Consider the following 19,338-nt stretch of genomic DNA (forward strand, 5'->3'; position numbering starts at 1 on the left):
GTCACAAAATAGACAGAGTAAAGTTAAGAATAGTATAGGAAATAGAGAAGCCAAAGACCTTATATGTACAACCCATGGACATGAATTAAGGTGGAGGAGAATGCTAGAGGGTGCAGGAATACAGGGCCCAGAGGGGATAAAGGGGAGAAAAAATTGGGACAAATGTAATAACATAATAAATAAAATATTCTTAAGAAATCTTTAAAAGAAAAGAAGAGAGCCTTTACATTTTCTTGTAAAAAAAAAAGAATTTCTTGTGTGTGCTTGTTGGCTGACTTAATTCTTCTTCTTCCCTCAAGAAATCATATAGGAACACCAACAAAGAAGTGTGGCATCATGTTAACAAGTTTATTTGAATCTTTTATTTGTAATATAAAAATAATCATTTTATCTGTAGAAAGTAAATATTTTAAACATGTTGAAACTTTATAATTAGTGATGACTACTGACAGTAAACCTCAGAACTGACCCTACATTATGATGGACAGCAAGAATGAGAAACAGCTAACTAACACAAGCCCTTTACCTTATAGAAGAGAGAAGGAGGTCAGTTGCTCAAGGTCATATAGTTTTGAGTAACTTCAAGGTCACTATACTTTATGCTCAATCAATAAATTCTCAGACACTTATTGAACTTCTTCTGTGTCTCAGACCCCATTCCCAATATAATGGTTAACAAGACATTGCCTACTTCAGGGATTGAGAGAGTGGAGAGTAGAATTGGAAAAAAAAACGATGAATAAAGACTTAAGTACAGTAAAGTTCCAAGGGGATGTACAGGGGTTGGTGGGACAACAGATCAAGGGTATCAGACTGGACTTTGAAGTAAAGTTGAGGAAAGCTCCCTAGAAGAGATAATATCTAAGCTAGTTCTGAAGAATGAATGGAAGGCAAATCACATTTGACTAATTGATAATTTGTATAAAGGTAAGACTACATCTAAATGTGGCATCACAAAGGGAAAACCAGCCCTCCTACACTGGTAGTCTTAGAACCTTAGCTACAGATAGAATCTTTAGCTAAGTAATGATAAATAACCACACTAATTGTTTATTGTTAGTTTCTAAAAGCATATCTGTAATAGATTTTAAGGTGATTCTTCCAATGAGCCTATGAGTGAGAAAGGGCAATTATAATCAATTTCTCAATGAATGACCTAAAGTGAATTTAGCGGTAAATAAGTGAAATTACAGTGGATGTGGCTTTTTGATATTTTCTCTGAGATATGAAATATCCTCTAGTTGCTCAAACATAGATAGTAAATCATATAGAGTAGAATTTTGTACATTGGGGAAAATCCAGTATCAGTCATGTCAGTCAGTGTTCTTTCTATGACAATTCAAAATGAACTACTCCACCCACAACCTTTGACCCTACATCCACAGGATTCTTCTATCTCCCCTCTTGACATCAGCTATTAACTAGAATTGGGTACTTTGATCTTGACCCTATAAGGCAGGGCTAGGGAAATCAGGTTTCTTCATGGACAATTCAGTTTAGGTCCACTTTTAATCCCTCCTTACATTCACAAACTTATCATGATCATACTATGGACAGAAAGCACTTTCTCTGACTTTGAGGTTGCCTTGCCTTGTGACTTGTGTTGGCCAATGTCATGTAGATGAAAGTGCCAGTGTGCCATTCTGAACCTACACATTGAGAGGCCTTGTGTGTTTCTGCTCACCCTTTTGTGCCTCTGTTTTTCAATGAGAAGAACTTCTGGACAACTTGTGCCTCAATAGCTTGGGTCTTAGAATGTATACATGTAAAGCATAGCCATCCAACTAAGGCAGTTAACATCAGCTAACTCTCAGCTAATCTACAGATCCATGAGAATAAATTGGTCAGGTTTGCCACTGATATTTGCAACCAACTTGACTGAAGACCAGTGTGTGGTGTGTGTGCTTGACCTGAAAACTTATATAGACTTTGTGGCTTAGTCTGCAATTTGGGACACAGATAGCAAGTAAAGGAAGCCAGTCTACAGAGCTAGGTATGAAATGGAATATACAAGTGAAGGACATAATCACTTTGGATTTTAGAAAATCTTTAGATTCAGCTTCTAGTGATACAGGGAGTAATGGGAGTAAGTAGCAAAGCCTTGGCCACTGGACTGAGTTTCCTGGCTGGCATTCCCCATATATGGGAGGACTGGATATCATTAACCTGTCCTGAAGAAACTGAGATATCATGCTGTTTCTTCAATTAGACAGAATTATTAGAAGTAGAACTGAGACGCAATGTCAGAATAAGGTCTTGGCAAGGTTGTCTTAAAGCTGATTCACCTGAAAAGAAGGACAATTAAAATTTTTCTGATGGAAACAAGAGCAGTCCTAAAGCCTAAGGAATGGCTGGGCCTACCATGGAGATCAAGAGTTTCCAGAGATGAACAGGTGAGGTTCAAAGGGAAGCTATTTTGTCTGTTCAGTTTCCTTTGAAAATGTTTTTGTGAGAGAGATCCAAGATGGCGGCAGAGTAGTGGGCAGTTTCATTCATCTACTTACAGACACTGACCAGATTTGGAGGCAGAACACAGAGTGGAGAATGAGGGAAAGCATCTGTTAATGGGTGTGTACATGGGTTAGAGCATGGGGAGTGACCAGGAGTATGCAGAACTGGCCTGCCTACAGGGCACCTGGTGGCCATTGATCTGAGCTTTCTAGGCAGACAGGGGCTGATTTCCCAGGCTTTCTAGGCAGACTGTCACCACTGTCCAGCCCAGCACTGCTGGCTGCACAGAGTGGGGTGGCTGTAGATTGGCTCAGGACATGTGAGTTACCAGGGTAGTGAGAGAAGTCTTAGGAGGTGTGGGCTCCAGAAAAAGCATGGCAGGAGCAGGCATGGTGGGAGTAGGCATGCCTGAGGCTGAAGATCTTGGAGGGAATGGGGTCAGTATGCTGCCACTGCCTTGTGTATAGCTGCAGGGCTCTTCCCAACACCATCTGGGAAAGATTCAGAGATAAACTCTATCTAAAACTGTCAGAGGCTCTGAAAAAAGGTTGCCAGCCCTAACTGTGAGAGATGGTGTGTTTTTTGTGAAGGCTGAGTGTGTGGAGAACAGGACCCCCAGGGACCAGTGCCACAGCATGGGGGACCGTACAGAAACTCTTTTTTTTTTTTTAAAGATTTTATTTTTATTTATTTTTAGAGAGGGAAGGGAGGGAGGGAGGGAGAGAGAGAGAGAGAGAGAGAAACATCAATGTGTGGTTGCTGGGGGTTATGGCCTGCAACCCAGGAATGTACCCTGGCTGGGAATCGAACCTGGGACACTTTGGTTCCCAGCCCACGCTCAATCCACTGAGCTACGCCAGCCAGGCAGAAACTCTTTTAAAAGGGGCACTGAGGCAAGTTCCAGGGCTTGGCAGGGACCTGGGCTCGCACATCTGTGTGCATGGGCAGGGTGCACTGGCATTGATAACCAAAAACTCAGAGGCAGGGAATAAACCACAGGAATAGGAAGACCTGACCCAGCATGGCTTGTGAGTGGCTCAGAGTGGAGAATTCAGGACAAGAGAATAGCAGGCTTGGGTCTGGAAGGCACAAGCAGAATTCCTGAGATTGCTGCAGTCAGCCAGAGCCTTTCGCAGAGAGGTGAACCCAAACCCCACCTGCTAGATTATTGGCCAGGCCAAGCTCAGGAGCTTCCTGCTGTGTACATTTCCTCAGGTGAAAGAAGACAAAGCACTGTTATGGCCCTTCATCAGACACCATTCACCAGACACTACATTCTACACAATTCCTTTGGCCTCGATTTATTAAATCCAGCAGAGCAGAGAAAATAGAGACAGACACAACAAGACACTATCTTTTCTCTTGCATGGCTGTTTAACATTCATTTCATATCCTTCAAGTTTGGGCATAATATGGAACTAGGTTTTATAATATAGTCTAGTTCCAATCTCATATATTGCTCTTCCTTTCTCTTACTCCATACTGCCTCCTTCCTCCCGCTTCATGTTTTCATTTTAAACTCTATTTTCTCTCTTGCTATGACTTGCTCTTACTATTCCATGCTCTTACTATTGCTCCCCCTCCAGCTTCTCAAAACCATTTGTGATTGTCATTAGGCATCTCACATCCTTCTCCTGTTCTTAAAATAACCCTTAATCTCTCTCCACCTTTGTAAGTCAATCCTCATAGGTAGTGGATAAGGTAGTTGTTGATACAGTTCTTTAATATTATTTTTAGATAGTGACTGTTGGTGTCTGCCCTGCCTGGTCTCAGGAAGCTGTAACCCCCCATGGCTAAGGCTGAGTGGGAGACCTCTGGATCAGGAGACACTAAGGAAATAAGCTTATTTCCCTGGCAAGAGTGCTGCTTCTGCTCCTTGCCCAGCCCTCAATGTTTGATCAGTTAGCCAATGATGGGTAAGATTCCCCAAGGAGGGAACGACCTAAGACAAGCATGATCAGGTGGAGGCCCCAGGGAAGGACTTGGGGAGCTGTGGAAAAAGGGGGTGATCGAGCCTCACCCCTTGGCTTTGACAAAGCCTGAGTCGTCATTCTGCCTGTGAGACATCCAAATCTCCCGGCTGCCTTTGTCTCCTCTGCTGACTAAAGCCTGTGACAATAACAAGGGGTGGTGCAATCCACACTGGGGACTGCGGACTTTCCAGGATGATCAGACCTGAAAAAGGAATATGTAAATTCCTGTGAAAACTGCTTGCTTGAGGATGCTCTTAATTAGATTATGAAGGCCCAGACAGGAAATGAATTTAGCTCCTCAAGTTCTGTAGTTTTTTAGGTGATAAGACCCCAACTCAGTGGGATTCCTTTTTAGTTCTTTGAATGTTATCTGTTGTTTGATCCTTACTGCCTGACAGTGATTGATGAACTTTACCTGTATTCCTGTGCAAATTGAAAACCAATAAAAACCCTGTGAAGGGAAGGATTGGGGCACTCTCCTTTGAGAGAGTGGCCAGGCTGCTCCGAGGCACCCTCCCCTTGAGAGGGTAGCCAGGCCATCCCTTTTCCTCCACACAGGACTCGGTAGTCTGTGTGAATGTCTCATGTCTCATCCATGATGCCACGGACACTGCAGGCCAGTGTTTGTGTCAAGTGACTATCTTTGTATTTAAAATAACAAATTTCACTGTTCCCCTCTTTTACTTCATTTGGTCTTCCTCCTGCCCTTCCCTTTTTTCATTTTTGATGATAATTTTTCCCTGTATTAGTTGACTTTTCATCCTATGCTCCTAGTATTCCTTCTTCTATCCTCTCAACATAACTTTTCTTTCTAGGCATCTCCTAAGCTCTTCTGTCTTTGCTTTTACCCTCTTATACCAGTCCCACCTATATAAATCTTAGCTCATTGGTTGTTGATATTTCTGTGGTAGAGCTTTTTCTGTGATTAGGTCCCTATTGAGATTATACATACATATATATATATATATATATATATATATATATATATATATATATAATTTTGTTGTGGTGGTTGCCTGTTATTTTTTCTCGCTACATATATACATATATTTCCCTTAAATTTTGGTTTTAAACTACTACTATATGCTTCCCCTCTCTTACTCCATTCCACCTTCTTTCTTCCTTTTTTTTACTTATGAAGTAAATTTTATCTTCTTTCTATTTTTCTTTGTCTTTATTTCCTACTCTTATTATTTACCTTTCCTTTAACCTCACAAAACATATATTTTTTCAGTTAGTCGTCTCATATTCATTTTTCCTCTCTTATAATAGTCTTAATCTCTTTCCACCTTTATTAATATTGGCTCACTTGCTTTTGATAGTGGGATTGTGGGTGGGGAATATTTTTTCAGGTGTGGGTCTGTTTCCTGGAATGTTTGGTTTTTGTTTGGGCAGTACCTATAAAACAGTATACAAGATGTGGTAAGCAGAGTGATTCTCAGTCAGTCAGCTAGAGGAAAGAACACACCAAAGAACCACCCAACAACAACCAAAACCCAATTATAGCTAGAGAGCCCACATAAAATACATAAAGGGCAGAGCAATAGCATCAAGCTCAGGTGATCAAGGAGATTGCAACATTGATTCCCACAGGTCTCCTACCACAGAAGATCATACCACAAAGACAGGGAGTCAAAGAAGATCAATCTAATATGCAGAAACAAACAAGAAGAATTGCTTAAAATGAGGAGACAAAAATAACCCCCAATTGAAAGAAAGGAGGAATCCCCAGAAAGACTGTTAAACAAAAGGGAGGCAACTAAATAATCAAACATTGAGCTCAAAATAATGGTTATAAGGATGCTCAAAGACAGTGAGAACTTCAAAGAACTCCAGGAAAGCTTTAAAGAACTTATTGCAAATTATACCAGCTGGAAAAGGGACATATAAACTATCAAAAAAAGCCAGGAGGAAATGAAAAAATGCAATATCTGAAATGAAGAACATAGGGGAAGGAATTAAAAACAGGTTAGATGAAGCAGAAGAATGAATCAGCAAGCTGGAGGACAAGATAGAAAAAACTTCCCAGGCAGAGCAATGAAATGAAAAAAAGACCCAAAACGAATGAAGAGGGTTAAGGAAGCTGCAAACAACATTAAATGTAATAAAAATCTATATAATAGGGATACCAGGGAGAGAAGAAAAGGAGTAAGGGATAGAATACCCATTTGAAGAAGTAATGACAGAAAACTTCCTTAACGTGGTGAGAGAAAAAGTCACACAAGACCAGGAAACACAGAGAGTCCCAATCAAGATGAACTCAAAGAGTCCCACTCCAAGACACATGATGATTAAAATGGCAAATTTCAAAAACAAAGAGAGAATCTTAAAGGCAGCAAAGCAGAAACAGAAAGTAATATACAAGGGAGCTCCAATTAAGCTAGAGGCTGCTTTCTCAACAGAAACACTAAAAGCCCAAAAGAAATGACAAGAAATATTCCAGATAATGAAAAGAAAAGGCCTGCAACCAGACTACTCTACCCAGCAATAATCACATTTAAAATGGAAGGCAAAATAAGGAGCTCCCCAGACAAAAGAAGGCTAAAAGAATATATCTCCACCAAACCAGCATTCCAACACATACTAAAGGGGCTGCTTTAAAAAAATGAACAAAATGGGTGAGAGAGAGGAACACCAGTACAAAGGGGGAAATAGCAATGAATAAGTACATATTAATAATAACCTTAAATGCAAATGGATTAAATGTTCCAATCAAAAGACATGGGGTAGCTGAATGGATAAGAAAATATGACCCATATATATGCTGCCTAGAAGAGACCCACCTCAGAACAAAAGACCTACACAGACTGAAAGTGAAGGGCTGGAAAAAAATATTCCAAGCAACTGGACAGGAAAAAAAGCTGGGATAGCAATACTTATATAAGGTAAAATAGATTTCAAACCAAAGGCCATAAAAGGAGACAAAGAAGGTCATTTCATAATTCTAAAAAGAAGAATCCATCAGGAATTTATAAACACTGTAAACATATATGCACCCAAAGTAGGATTACTGAAATATGTAAGGAAAATCTTGGAGGACGTCAAGAAAGATATAGACAACAACATACTTATAGTAGGGGATTTTAACACCCCATTGTCAACAATGGACACATCTTCTGAACAAAGAATCAACAAGGATATTCTGGCACTGAATGATATTCTAGACCAAATGGGTTTAACAGGTATATACAGAAATTTTCATCCCCAAAAGCAAAATACATATTCTTTTTATAAGTACAAGGAACATTTTCTTTTTCTTTTTTTTAAGATTATTTATTTATTTGTTTTTAGAGAGGGAAGGGAGGGAGAAAGGGAGAGAGAGAGAAACATCAATGTGCGGTTGCTAGGGGTCATAGCCTGCAACCCAGGCATGTACCCTGACTGGGAATTGAACCTGGGACACTTTGGTTCACAGCCCGTGCTCAATCCACTGAGCTTGGCCAGCCAGGGAGAAAGAGAGGGAGAGACACATCAATGTGTGGTTGCTTCTCGTGCGCCCCCAGCTGGGGACCTGGCCTGCAACTCAGGCATGTGCCCTGATTGGGAATTGAACCGGTGACCCTTTGGTTCTCAGGCTGGCACTCAATCCACTGAGCCATACCAGCTAGGGTTCAAGGAACATTTTCAAAGACCACATGATAGGTCACAAAAAAAAATCCTCAACAAATTCAAGAAAATTGCAATCATATCAAGCATTTACTCAGATCACAAGGTCTTGAAACTAGAAATCAACCTCAAGGAAAAAACTGAAAAACATTCAAATACATGGAGGCTGAATAATATGTTATTAAACAATGAATGAGTAAACTATGAGATCAACGAAGAAATAAAAAAGTTTCTGGAAAGAAATGAAAATGAACACACAATACTAAAAAACTATGGGGTACAGAGAAGGCAGTCCTAAGAGTTTATAGCAAAACAAGCTTACCTAAGAAAGATAGAAACATTTCAAATAAACAACCTCACCCTACATCTACAAAAACTAATGTAATAACAGCAAACAAAATCCAGAGTGAGTAGAAGGAAGAAAATAATCCTGATCAGAGCAGTGTTAAGTGACATAGACACTAAAAGAACAATTCAAAGGATCAATATATCCAGGAGCTGGTTCGTTGAAAAGATAAACAAAATTGACAAGCCTTTAATAAGACTCATCAAGAAAGAAGAGAAATGAACCAAATAAATAAAATCAGAAATGAAATAGCAGAAATTAAAACTGATGCCACAGAAATAAAAAACAATATAAGAAATTACTACAAACAAGTGTATGTGAAGAAATCTGAAAATCTGGGTGACAAGGACAAATTTATAGAAACACAAAATCTTGCAAAACTGAGTCAAGAAGAAGCAGAAATCCTGAATAGATTGATATCAGCAGTGAAATTGAAACAGTAATCAAATAGCTCCTTGAACACAAAAGCCCTGGGTCAGGTGAATTCACAGGAGAATTTCACAAAACATTTAAGGAAGAGCTAACCCTGATAATTCTCAAACTATTCCAAAGAAGCCAAGAAAAAGGAAAACCCCCAAAGTCTTTTGAAAAGGCCACTATTATCCTAAATTCAAAACCAAATAAAGGCATAACAAAGAAAGAAAACTCCATGCAAATATTGCTGATGAACATAGATGCCTACATCCTCAGCAAAATATTGGTAAGCCTGGTCTAGAAATACATGAAAAAGATCATACACCTTGATCAAGTAGAATTCATCCCAGGGATGCTGGATGGTACATTGCATGCAAATTAATAAATGTAATGCACCACATAAGCAATATAAAAGATAAAAACTACATGATCATATCAATAGATGCTGCAAAAGTATTTGATAAAGTACAGTACCCTTTTATGATAAAATCACTCAGCAAAGTAGGAATAGAGGGAACATTCCTCAATATAATAAAGGCCATATATGAGAGATGTACAGCCAATATCATACTCAATGGACAAAACCTTAGAGCTTTCCCACTAAGACCAGGAACAAGACAAAGATGCCCACTTTCACCACTCCTATTCAACATAGTACTGGAAGTCCTAGCCACAGCAATCACACAAGAAAAAAAAAAGACATCCAAATTGGAAAGGAGGAAACAAAACTGTAATTGATTGCAGATGACATGATAGTGTACATAGAAAATCCTATATGGATTTTCTCCACCAAAAAACTACTCAACCTAGTAAATAAATTTGGCAAAACAGTCAGACACAAAGTCAATACTCAGAAATCAAAGGCATTTTTGTACACCAACAATGAAACATAAGAAGCAAAAATCAGGAAATAAATCCCATTTTATATAGCAACAAGAAAAATAAAGTACCTAGGAATAAACCTAACCAAGGAGATAAAAGACCTGTACTCAGAAAACTATACAACACTGAAAAAAGAAATGAAGGAAGACACAAATAAATAGAAGCATATATCATGCTTGTGGATTGGAAGAATTAATATCATGAAAATGGCCATACTACCCAAAGCAATTTATAGATTCAATGCAATCACTATTAACATACCAATGACATATTTCACAGATATAAAACAAACACTTCAGAAATTTTTATGGAACCATAAAAGACCCCAAATAGCTGCAGCAATTCAGAGAAAGAAGAACAAAGCAGAAAGGATCACAATACCTGATATCAAACTGTATTACAAAGCCATTGTAATCAAAACAGCCTGGTACTGGCATAAAAACAGGCACATAGACCAATGGAACAGAATAGAGAGCCCAGGAATAAACCCAAGTCTCTATGTTCAGTTAATATTTGACAAAGGAGGAAGAAGCATAAAATGGAGAAAAAATACCCTCTTCAACAAATGGTTTTGGGAGATCTGGACAGCTACATGCAAAAAAAGTGAACCTTGATCACCAAATTACACCATACACAAAAATAAACTCAAAGTGGATAAAAGACTTAAATATAAGTTGTAACACCATAAAAGTCCTACAGGAAAACATTGGCAGGAAAATCTCAGACATTCCATGCAGCAACATCTTCACAGATATTTCCCCTAAAGCAAGGGACATAAAGGAAAGAATAAACAAATGGGACTTCATCAAATTAAAAAGCTTCTGTACAGCTAAAGAAAATAGCTTTAAAATGAAAAGAGAACCAACTACTTGGGAAAACATATTTGCCAATGATACCTTGGACAAAGGTTTGATCTCCAAAATATATAAAGATCTCACATGACTCCACTCCAGGAAGACAGAAAACCCAATTAAAAAATGGGCAAAAGGCTTGAACAGACACTTTTACAAGGAGGACATACAGGGGGCCCAGAGACACATGAAAAAATGCTCAGCATCACTAGCCATCAGAGAGATGCAAATTAAAACCCCAAAGAAATACCACCTCACACCAGTCAGAATGGCCATCATAAACAAATCAACATTCAAGTGTTGGAGAGGATACGTAGAAAAGGGAACCCTAGTGCACTGTTAGTGGGAATGCAGACTGGTTCAGCCACTGTGGAAAACAGTATGGAATTTCCTCAGAAAACTAAAAATGGAATTGCCTTTTTGACCCAGCAATTCTGCTGCTGGAATTATACCCTAAGAGCCCTGAAACACCAATCTGAAAGAGCCTATGCACCCCAACGTTTACAGCAGCACAATTTATAATAGCCAAGTGCTAGAAGCAACCTAAGTGCCCATCAGCAAATGAGTGGATCAAGAAACTATGGTACATTTACACAATGGAATTCTACACAGCAGAGAGAAAGAAGGATCTTATACCCTTTGTGACAGCATCGATGGAACTGGAGAGCATTATGCTAAGTGAAATAAGCCAATCAGTGAGGGACAAATACCATATGATCTCATCTTCAACTGGAACATAATCAACAAAAGAAGAAAGCAAACAAAATATAACCAGAATCATTGAAATTAAGAACAATCTAACAATAGCCAGAGGGGAGTGGGGAGGGGACAGTGGGGAGAAGGGTTTTCAGGAACTAGTTTAAAGGACACATGGAGAAAACCAAGGGGGAGGGTGGAAGAAAGGGGGAGGGTGGAAGCGAGAGATGGAGGTAGGTTTGGAGGGGGTGGGGACAAAATACAGACAACTGTAATTGAACAACAATAAAATAATTTAAATAAAAAAAAACACTCAGCAAAGTGGGAATACAGGGAGCATATTTCAACATAATCAAGGCCATATATGAGAATCGTAAAGCCAACATCATACTCAAAAGGCAAAAACTAAAAGCTTTTCCCTAAGATAAGGAAAAACACAAGGATGTCCACTTTCACCATTTCCATTCAATATAATATTGGAAGTTCTAGCCATAGCGATCAGACAAGAAAAAGAAATTAAAAGCATCCAAATTGGAAAGGAGGAAGTAAAGCTGTCACTGTTTGCAGATGACATGATTGTGTACATAGAAAACCTTATAAACTCCACGAAAAACATACTGGACCTAATAAATGAATTTGATAAAATGGTGGGATCCAAAGTGAACATTCAGAAATAGAAGGCATTTTTGCATACCAACAATGAAATATGAGAAACAGAAATTAGAGAGAAAATCCCATTTGCTATGGCAACAAGGAAAATAAAATACTTAGGAATAAATTTAACCAAGGTTATAAAAGACCTATTCTCAGAAAAGTATACACCACTGAGGAAAGAAATTAAGGAAGACACAAATAAATGGAAGCATATACCTTGTTCATAGATTGGAAGAATTGATATCATTAAAACATCCTTACTACACAAAGCAATCTATAGATACAAAACAATCCTTACCCAAATCCCAATGACATATTTCACAGATATATAATAAACATTTCAAGAATTTATATGGGACCATAAATTACCCTGAATAGCCTCAGCAATTTTGACAAAAAATAAACAAAGAAGGAGGGATCACAATTCCTGATATCAAACTATAATTCGAGGCCACCATAATCAAAACAGTCTGGTACTGGCATAAGAACAGATACATAGACCAATGGAACAGAATAGAGAGCCCAGAAATAAACCCAATTCAGTGCAGTCAGTTAATATTTGACAAAGGGGGCAGGAACATAAAATGGAGAAAAATAGCCTTTTTAATAAATGGTGTTGGGAGATCTGGAAAAGTACATGTCAAAAAATGAAACTCAACCACCAGCTTACATCATATACAGAAATAATCTCAAGATGAATGAAAGACTTAAATGTAAATTGTGATACCATAAAAGTCCTAGAGGAAAACAGGCAGGAAAATCTTATATATCCCACACAGCAATGCTTAGGAGGACCCAGATCCCGCACTCAGGGCCCTGTGGAGAGGCACCAGACTGGATCTGGGGAGAATGCCCAGCTAGCCCTGGGGAGTGTATGCAAGAGGCTGACTGAATGCTGAATGGGAAGGGAGAAAAGAGATACCAATCGCTCCTAAGCCTGCCGAAGCCAGCAAGACCAGAAAAAAGGGTTTAGCCAGTTGGAAACAAGAGGTTTTTTTTTTGTTGTTATTTTTGTCTTGTTTTTTTAAGTAACTTTTCATTTTTTAATTCTTATTATTTTTATACCTCTCAATTCCTTATGCTTCTCTTTCTTCCTTTCCAGTGTTATTGCTTCTTTCTGTCCAAATTTATCTCTTTTTCCTTCCATCTACTGCTTTTTTTTCCTTCTTTTTCTTTTGAACCGGCAAGTTATTGCATATTTGTATTATCATTTTTTATTATTCTGACATTTTTAATTTTAATAGTATTTTGGTACTCCTTTCTGTATAGTCTCCTTTGATTGGCTGGTTATATTATATCATTTGACAGGCTCCCCCTGTTATCTCATGCACAGTGTATTGCTAATTTACTGTCCTTCATTTCTGTTCCACTGGTACACTACTCAAGGTTCTATACTCCCTATTCTTGTTATCTAGATGTCATAGATTTTGTCATACGATTATTGCTCTAATACTACTGTAAATAATAGCTATTCTATACAATTGTAAATACTACTCAACTCAGCTTCCAGATCTCAGCCCACCTCACGATTTGACAAACTCTATTACTGTAGTGGTTAACTCTATTCCCTCACACACTACACCTATTTGCTATTCTTTACTCTCACCCTACCTCAAAATCTGACCTCCCACAACCTCACTGCTTTCTAGATCCAACTCACAATCTTTTCCTCCCCAATAAAGTCTTATCTTCTTTCCATCCCTTTTGAAAAGTGGCTAGTGGGGTGGAAGATCACAGTTAACCCTGTACATAGCCAAAGGATCTCCTACCTCTTCTCCATTGGCTGCTACTGTAAATATCATAGAATACTCTCTTACTGTCTTAAACCATTTTGCCTTACCCCTACAACTGATCACAAAAAAAGACTAGGAGGAAGCTGTGAACACTAGGATACCCAAAGGAGACTGCACCACTGAATCTCACAGGTATTGTATGACAGAAGTTCACACCATAAACCCAGGGAACCAAAACAGGTCAATTTAAGAAACAGAGGCTAACAGGAAGAGTCTTATGAACAATGGGAAGACAAACAATCCCCAAATGAAGGGAAAGGAGGAAGCTTCAGAAAGAATGCTAAATGAAATAGAGGCAACTCAAGTATCAGATATCGAGTCCAAAGAAATGATTATCAGGAAGCTCAACGAGCTCACAATCAGCTACCAGAAACTACAGAAAAGCTACAATGAACTCACTGCAAAATACATCAACGTGAAAAAGGAAATAGAAACTATCAACAAAGGCCAAGCGGAAATGAAGAATACAATTTCTGAACTGAAGAACACAGTAGAAGGAATAAAAAGCAGCATCAATGAAGCAGAAGATTGGATCAGTGAATTGGAGGACAAAGTAGAAAACAACACCCAGAAAGAGCAAGAAAAGGAAAAGAGGCTCAGAAAGAATGAAGAAGGATTAAGAGAAATACAAGACAATATGAAACGTAATAATATCCATATAATAGGAATACCAGCAGGAGAAGAAGAGCAAGGGATAGAAACCCTATTTGAAAAAGTAATGATGGAAAAATTCCATAATTTGTTGAGAGAAAAAGTCACACAAATCCAGGAAACACAGAGTCCCAATCAAGAGGAAGCCAAAGAGGCCCACCTCAAGAAAAATCATAATTAAAATGGCAAAATTCCAAGACAAAGAGAGAATCTTAAAGGCAGCAAGGGAGAAACAGGAAGTAACATACAAGGGAGCCCCAATAAGGCTAGCAGCTGACTTCTCAGTGGAAATGCTCCAAGCCAGAAGAGAATGGAAATAAATATTCCAAGTAATGAGAACCAGAGATCTGCAACCAAGGCTACTTTACCCAGCAAGGCTCTCAATCAAGATAGAAGGCCAAATAAGAAGCTTAACAGACAAAAGAAGTCTAAAAGAATACACCTCCACCAAACCAGCTCTGCAAAAGATGCTAAAGGGACTGCTTTAAGGAAAGGAAGGAAGATAAGAGAGAGAGAGAGAGAGAAACACAGGTATGTAAATGGCAGTGAATAAGTACCTATCAATAACAACCCTAAACATTAATGGATTAAATGCTCCAATCAAAAGACATAGAATAGCTGAATGGATACGAATGATCCACACATGTGCCGCCTACAGGAGACCAATGTCACAACAAAAGACCTACACAGACTGAAAGTGAAGGGCTGGAAACAAATATTTCAAGCAAATGGACAGGAAAAAAAAAGCCGGGGTAGCAATACGCCTATTAGACAAAATAGACTTCCAAAAAGGTCCATAAAGAGAGATGCAGAAGGTAACTTCATAATACTCAAGGGAAGAATCCATCAAGAAGAGATAAACATTGTAAATATATATGCACCCAACATAGGAGCACCAAAATACATAAAGAAAATTGTAGAGGACTTCAAGAAAGAGATTGACAGCAACACAATTATAGTGGGGGATTTTAACACCCCACTAACAAAAATAAACACATCTTCCAAACAAAATATTAACAAAGACATTGTGGCATTGAATAATGCCCTAGATGAAATGGACTTAACTGATATATACAGAGCCCTCCATCCCAAAGAAGCTAAATACACATTCTTTTCAAATGTACATGGAACAATTTCAAAGATAGACCACGTGAGAGGACACAAAACAAGCCTCAACAATTTCAAGAAAATTGAAATCATACCAAGAATTTTCTCCAAACACAAGGGACTGAAGCTAGAAACCAACTCCAAGGAAAAAAACCCAAAACACTCAAAATCATGGAGATTCAATAGCATGCTATTAAACAGTGAATGGTGTTGGGAACCGCCCTGACTGGTATCAGAAGCTGAAACCCCCACCTAGGCTAAGGCTAAGGGAACGCCCTTGGAACTGTAAGCCAGCAAGGAGACAAAAGCTTATCTCCCTGGCAGGAGCACTGCTTCATTCATAACTGAACCCCAAAGCTTGGTTGGTTAGCCAAAGACGGGTAAGATTCCCCAAGGGGGGAATGACCTAACACAGGCACGTTCACTTGGGAGGCCCCCCAAAAGAAGGACTTTGGGGGCTGCAACAAAAGGGGATGATGGACCCTTGCTCCTCGGCTTCGACATAGCCTTAGTTCTCTCGTCTGGGAGAAAATCTCCTTATCTCTTGGTTGCCTTAGTTACCTTGCTCCACCTAAGCCTGAAACAATGACAGGGTGGTGCAGCTCTGTGCTAAAAAGGGCAGATTCCCTGGGTGATCAGGCCTAAGAAAGAATATGTAAATTACTGTGAAGCCTGCTTTGTTTAGAATGCTCTCAGTTGAATGAGAGGGGTCCAAGGAGGAAGTTAGTTTGTTCCTCAAAGTCTTACAGCTCTTTGACCCCGACTCAAAATAGACGGGCAGAGTTCCTTGTTTTCTATGGTTCCTTACTTCCTCATAATGAGTACTGTCCTTGAATTATTGTGCAAAACGAGCCCAATAAAAGCAGGTATGGACGGTAAATTGTCACGCTCCCCACTAGAGGGGGTGGCCATTCCATCCCTACTTCTCCACAGAAACTAGTCTGTCTCTGTGCATGTTTTATCTCGCGTGTTTTTGGCGAGCCATCCACAGCGTTCCGTGATCACTGCTGGCTGGTGACCAACGCATCAGAATGGGTCAAGATGAAAATTAGGGAAGAAATCAAAAGGTTTCTGGAAACAAATGACGACGATCTCACAACAACCCCAAAATTATGGGACACAGCCAAGGCAGTCCTGAGAGGGAAGTTCATAGCTGTACAGGCCTACCTAAAAAAGATAGAAACATTTCAAACAAACAGCCTAACCCTATGCCTACAAGAACTCGACAACAACAACAAAGATAGCCCAGAGCAAGTAGAAGGAAGGAAATAACCAAGATCAGAGTAGAATTAAATGACATACAGACTAAAAGCATAATTCTAAGGATCAATGAATCCAAGAGCTGGGTCTTTCAAAAGATAAACAAAATTGAAAGCCTTTAAGTAGAATTACCAAGGAAAAAAGAGGGAAGACCCAAATAAACACAATCAGAAATATAAGAGGAGAGATTACAACAGATACCACAGAAATACAAAGGATTGTAAGAAATTACTATGAAGAACTATATGCCAAGAAATTTGAAAACCTAGATGAAATGGACAAATATCTAGAAGAATATAATCTTCCAAAACTCAATGAAGAAGAAGCAGAAAGCCTGAACAGACCAATAACAGCAAATGAATTGAAGCACTAATCAAACAACTCCTGACACACAAAATCCCTGGACCAGATGGTTTCACAGGAGAATTCTACAAAGCATTTAAGGAAGAGCTAACCCCTATTATTCATGAACTATTTCAAGAAATCCAGGATGATGGAAGACTCCCAAACACTTTTTATGAGGCTAGCATCATCCTAATCCCAAAACCAGATAAGACACAACAAAGAAAGAAAACTTCAGGCCAATATCGCTGATGAACATAGATGCTAAAATCCTCAAAAAAATATTGGCAAACTCCATCCAACAATACATTAAAAAGATCATGCACCATAACCAAGTGGGATTTATCCCAGGGTTGCAAGGATGGTTCAATATTCACAAATCAGTAAATGTAATACATCACATAAACAAAATCAAAGACAAAAAATCACATGGTCATATCAATAGATGCAGGAAAAGCATTTGATAAAGTACAGCACCCATTTATGATAAAACACTCAGCAAAGTGGGTATAGAGGGAGCATTCCTCAATGTAATAAAGGCCATATATGTGAGCCCTATAGCCAACATCATACTCAATGGGCAAAAACTAAAATCTTTTCCACTAAGATCAGGAACAAGACAAGGTTGTCCACTCTCACCACTTCTATTCATTATAGTATTGGAAGTTTTAGCCACAGTGATCAGACTAGAAAAGGAAATGAGAGGCATCCAAATTGGAAAGGAAAACACAAAACTGTCACTGCTTGCACATGACAAGATAGTATACATAGAACATCCTATAGACTCGGGCAAAAGACTACTTGACCTAATAAATGAATTTGGCAAAACATCAGGATACAAAGTCAATATCCAGAAATCAAAGGCATTTTTGTATACCAACAGTGAAACAGCAGAAGCAGAAATCAAGAAAAAAATTCCACTTAATATAGCAAAAAGAAAAATAAAATACCTAGTAATCAACATAACCAAAGAGGTAAAAGACCTGTATTCAGAAAACTACATAACTTAAGGAAAGAAATCAAGGAAGACACAAACAAATGGACACATATACTGTGTTCATGGATTGGAAGAATTAACATCATCAAAATCTCCATACTACCCAAAGCAATTTACAGATTCAATGCAATACCTATTAAGGTACCAATGGAATATTTCACAGACATAGAACAAACACTTCAGAAATTTATATGGAACCATAAACAACCACAAATAGCTGCTGCAATTTTGAGAAAGAAGAGAAAAGTAGGAGGAATCACAATACCTGATTCTAAACTGTATTACAAGGTCATTGTAATCAGAAGAGTCTGGTGCTGGCATGAAAACAAGCACATGGACCAATGGAATGGAACAGAGAGCCCAGAAATAAATGTAAGTCTCTATGGTCAATTAATATTTGACAAAGGGCGCATCAACATAAAATGGAGTAAAAATAGCCTCTTCTACAAATGGTGTTGGGAGAACTGGAGAGCTACATGAAAAAAAAAAAAAAGAGAAACTCAAGCACCAACTCACACCAAACACAAAGTAAATTCAAGGTGGAGAAAAGATTTAAATATAGACCATGAGACCATGAAAGTCCTAGAGGACAAGATAGGCAGGAAAATCTCAGATATATCATGCAGGGGCATTTTTACTGATATGTCCCCTAGAGCAAGGGACATAAAGGAAAGAATAAACAAATGGGATCTTATCAAAATAAAAAGCTTCTCCACAGCTAAAGAAAACAGTATCAAAATAAAAAGAGAACCTCCTGTATGGGAAAACAGATTTGCCAATGATACCTCAGACAAGGGTTTACTCTTCAAAATATATATAGAACTTACATGGTTCCACTCTAGGGAGACAATCAACCCAATTAAAAATGGGCAAAGGACTTCAACAGACACTTCTCCAAGGAGTAGTCGGTCCTACAGAGGACCCAGAAATACATGAAAAGATGCTCAATGTCGCTAGCTATCAGAGAGATGCAAGTTAAAACCACAATAAGATCCCACTTCACATCAGTCAGAATGGTCCTCATAAAGAAAGCAACAAACAGCAAGTGTTGGAGAGGTTGTGGAAAAAAGGGAACCGTAGTGCACTGTTGGTGGGACTGCAGACTGGTACAACCACTATGGAAAACAGTATGGAACTTCCTCAGAAAACTTAAAATGGATCTGCCTTTTGACCCAGCAATTCCACTGCTGGGATTATATCCTAAGAACCCTGAAACACCAATCCAAAAAAACCTATGCACCCCAATGTTCATAGCAGCACAATTTACCGTGCTGGAAGCAACCTAGATGCCCATCAGTAAATGAATGGATCAAAA

This window comes from Phyllostomus discolor, chromosome X (assembly GCF_004126475.2).
Source record: "Phyllostomus discolor isolate MPI-MPIP mPhyDis1 chromosome X, mPhyDis1.pri.v3, whole genome shotgun sequence".
NCBI classification, from domain to species: Eukaryota; Metazoa; Chordata; class Mammalia; order Chiroptera; family Phyllostomidae; genus Phyllostomus; species Phyllostomus discolor.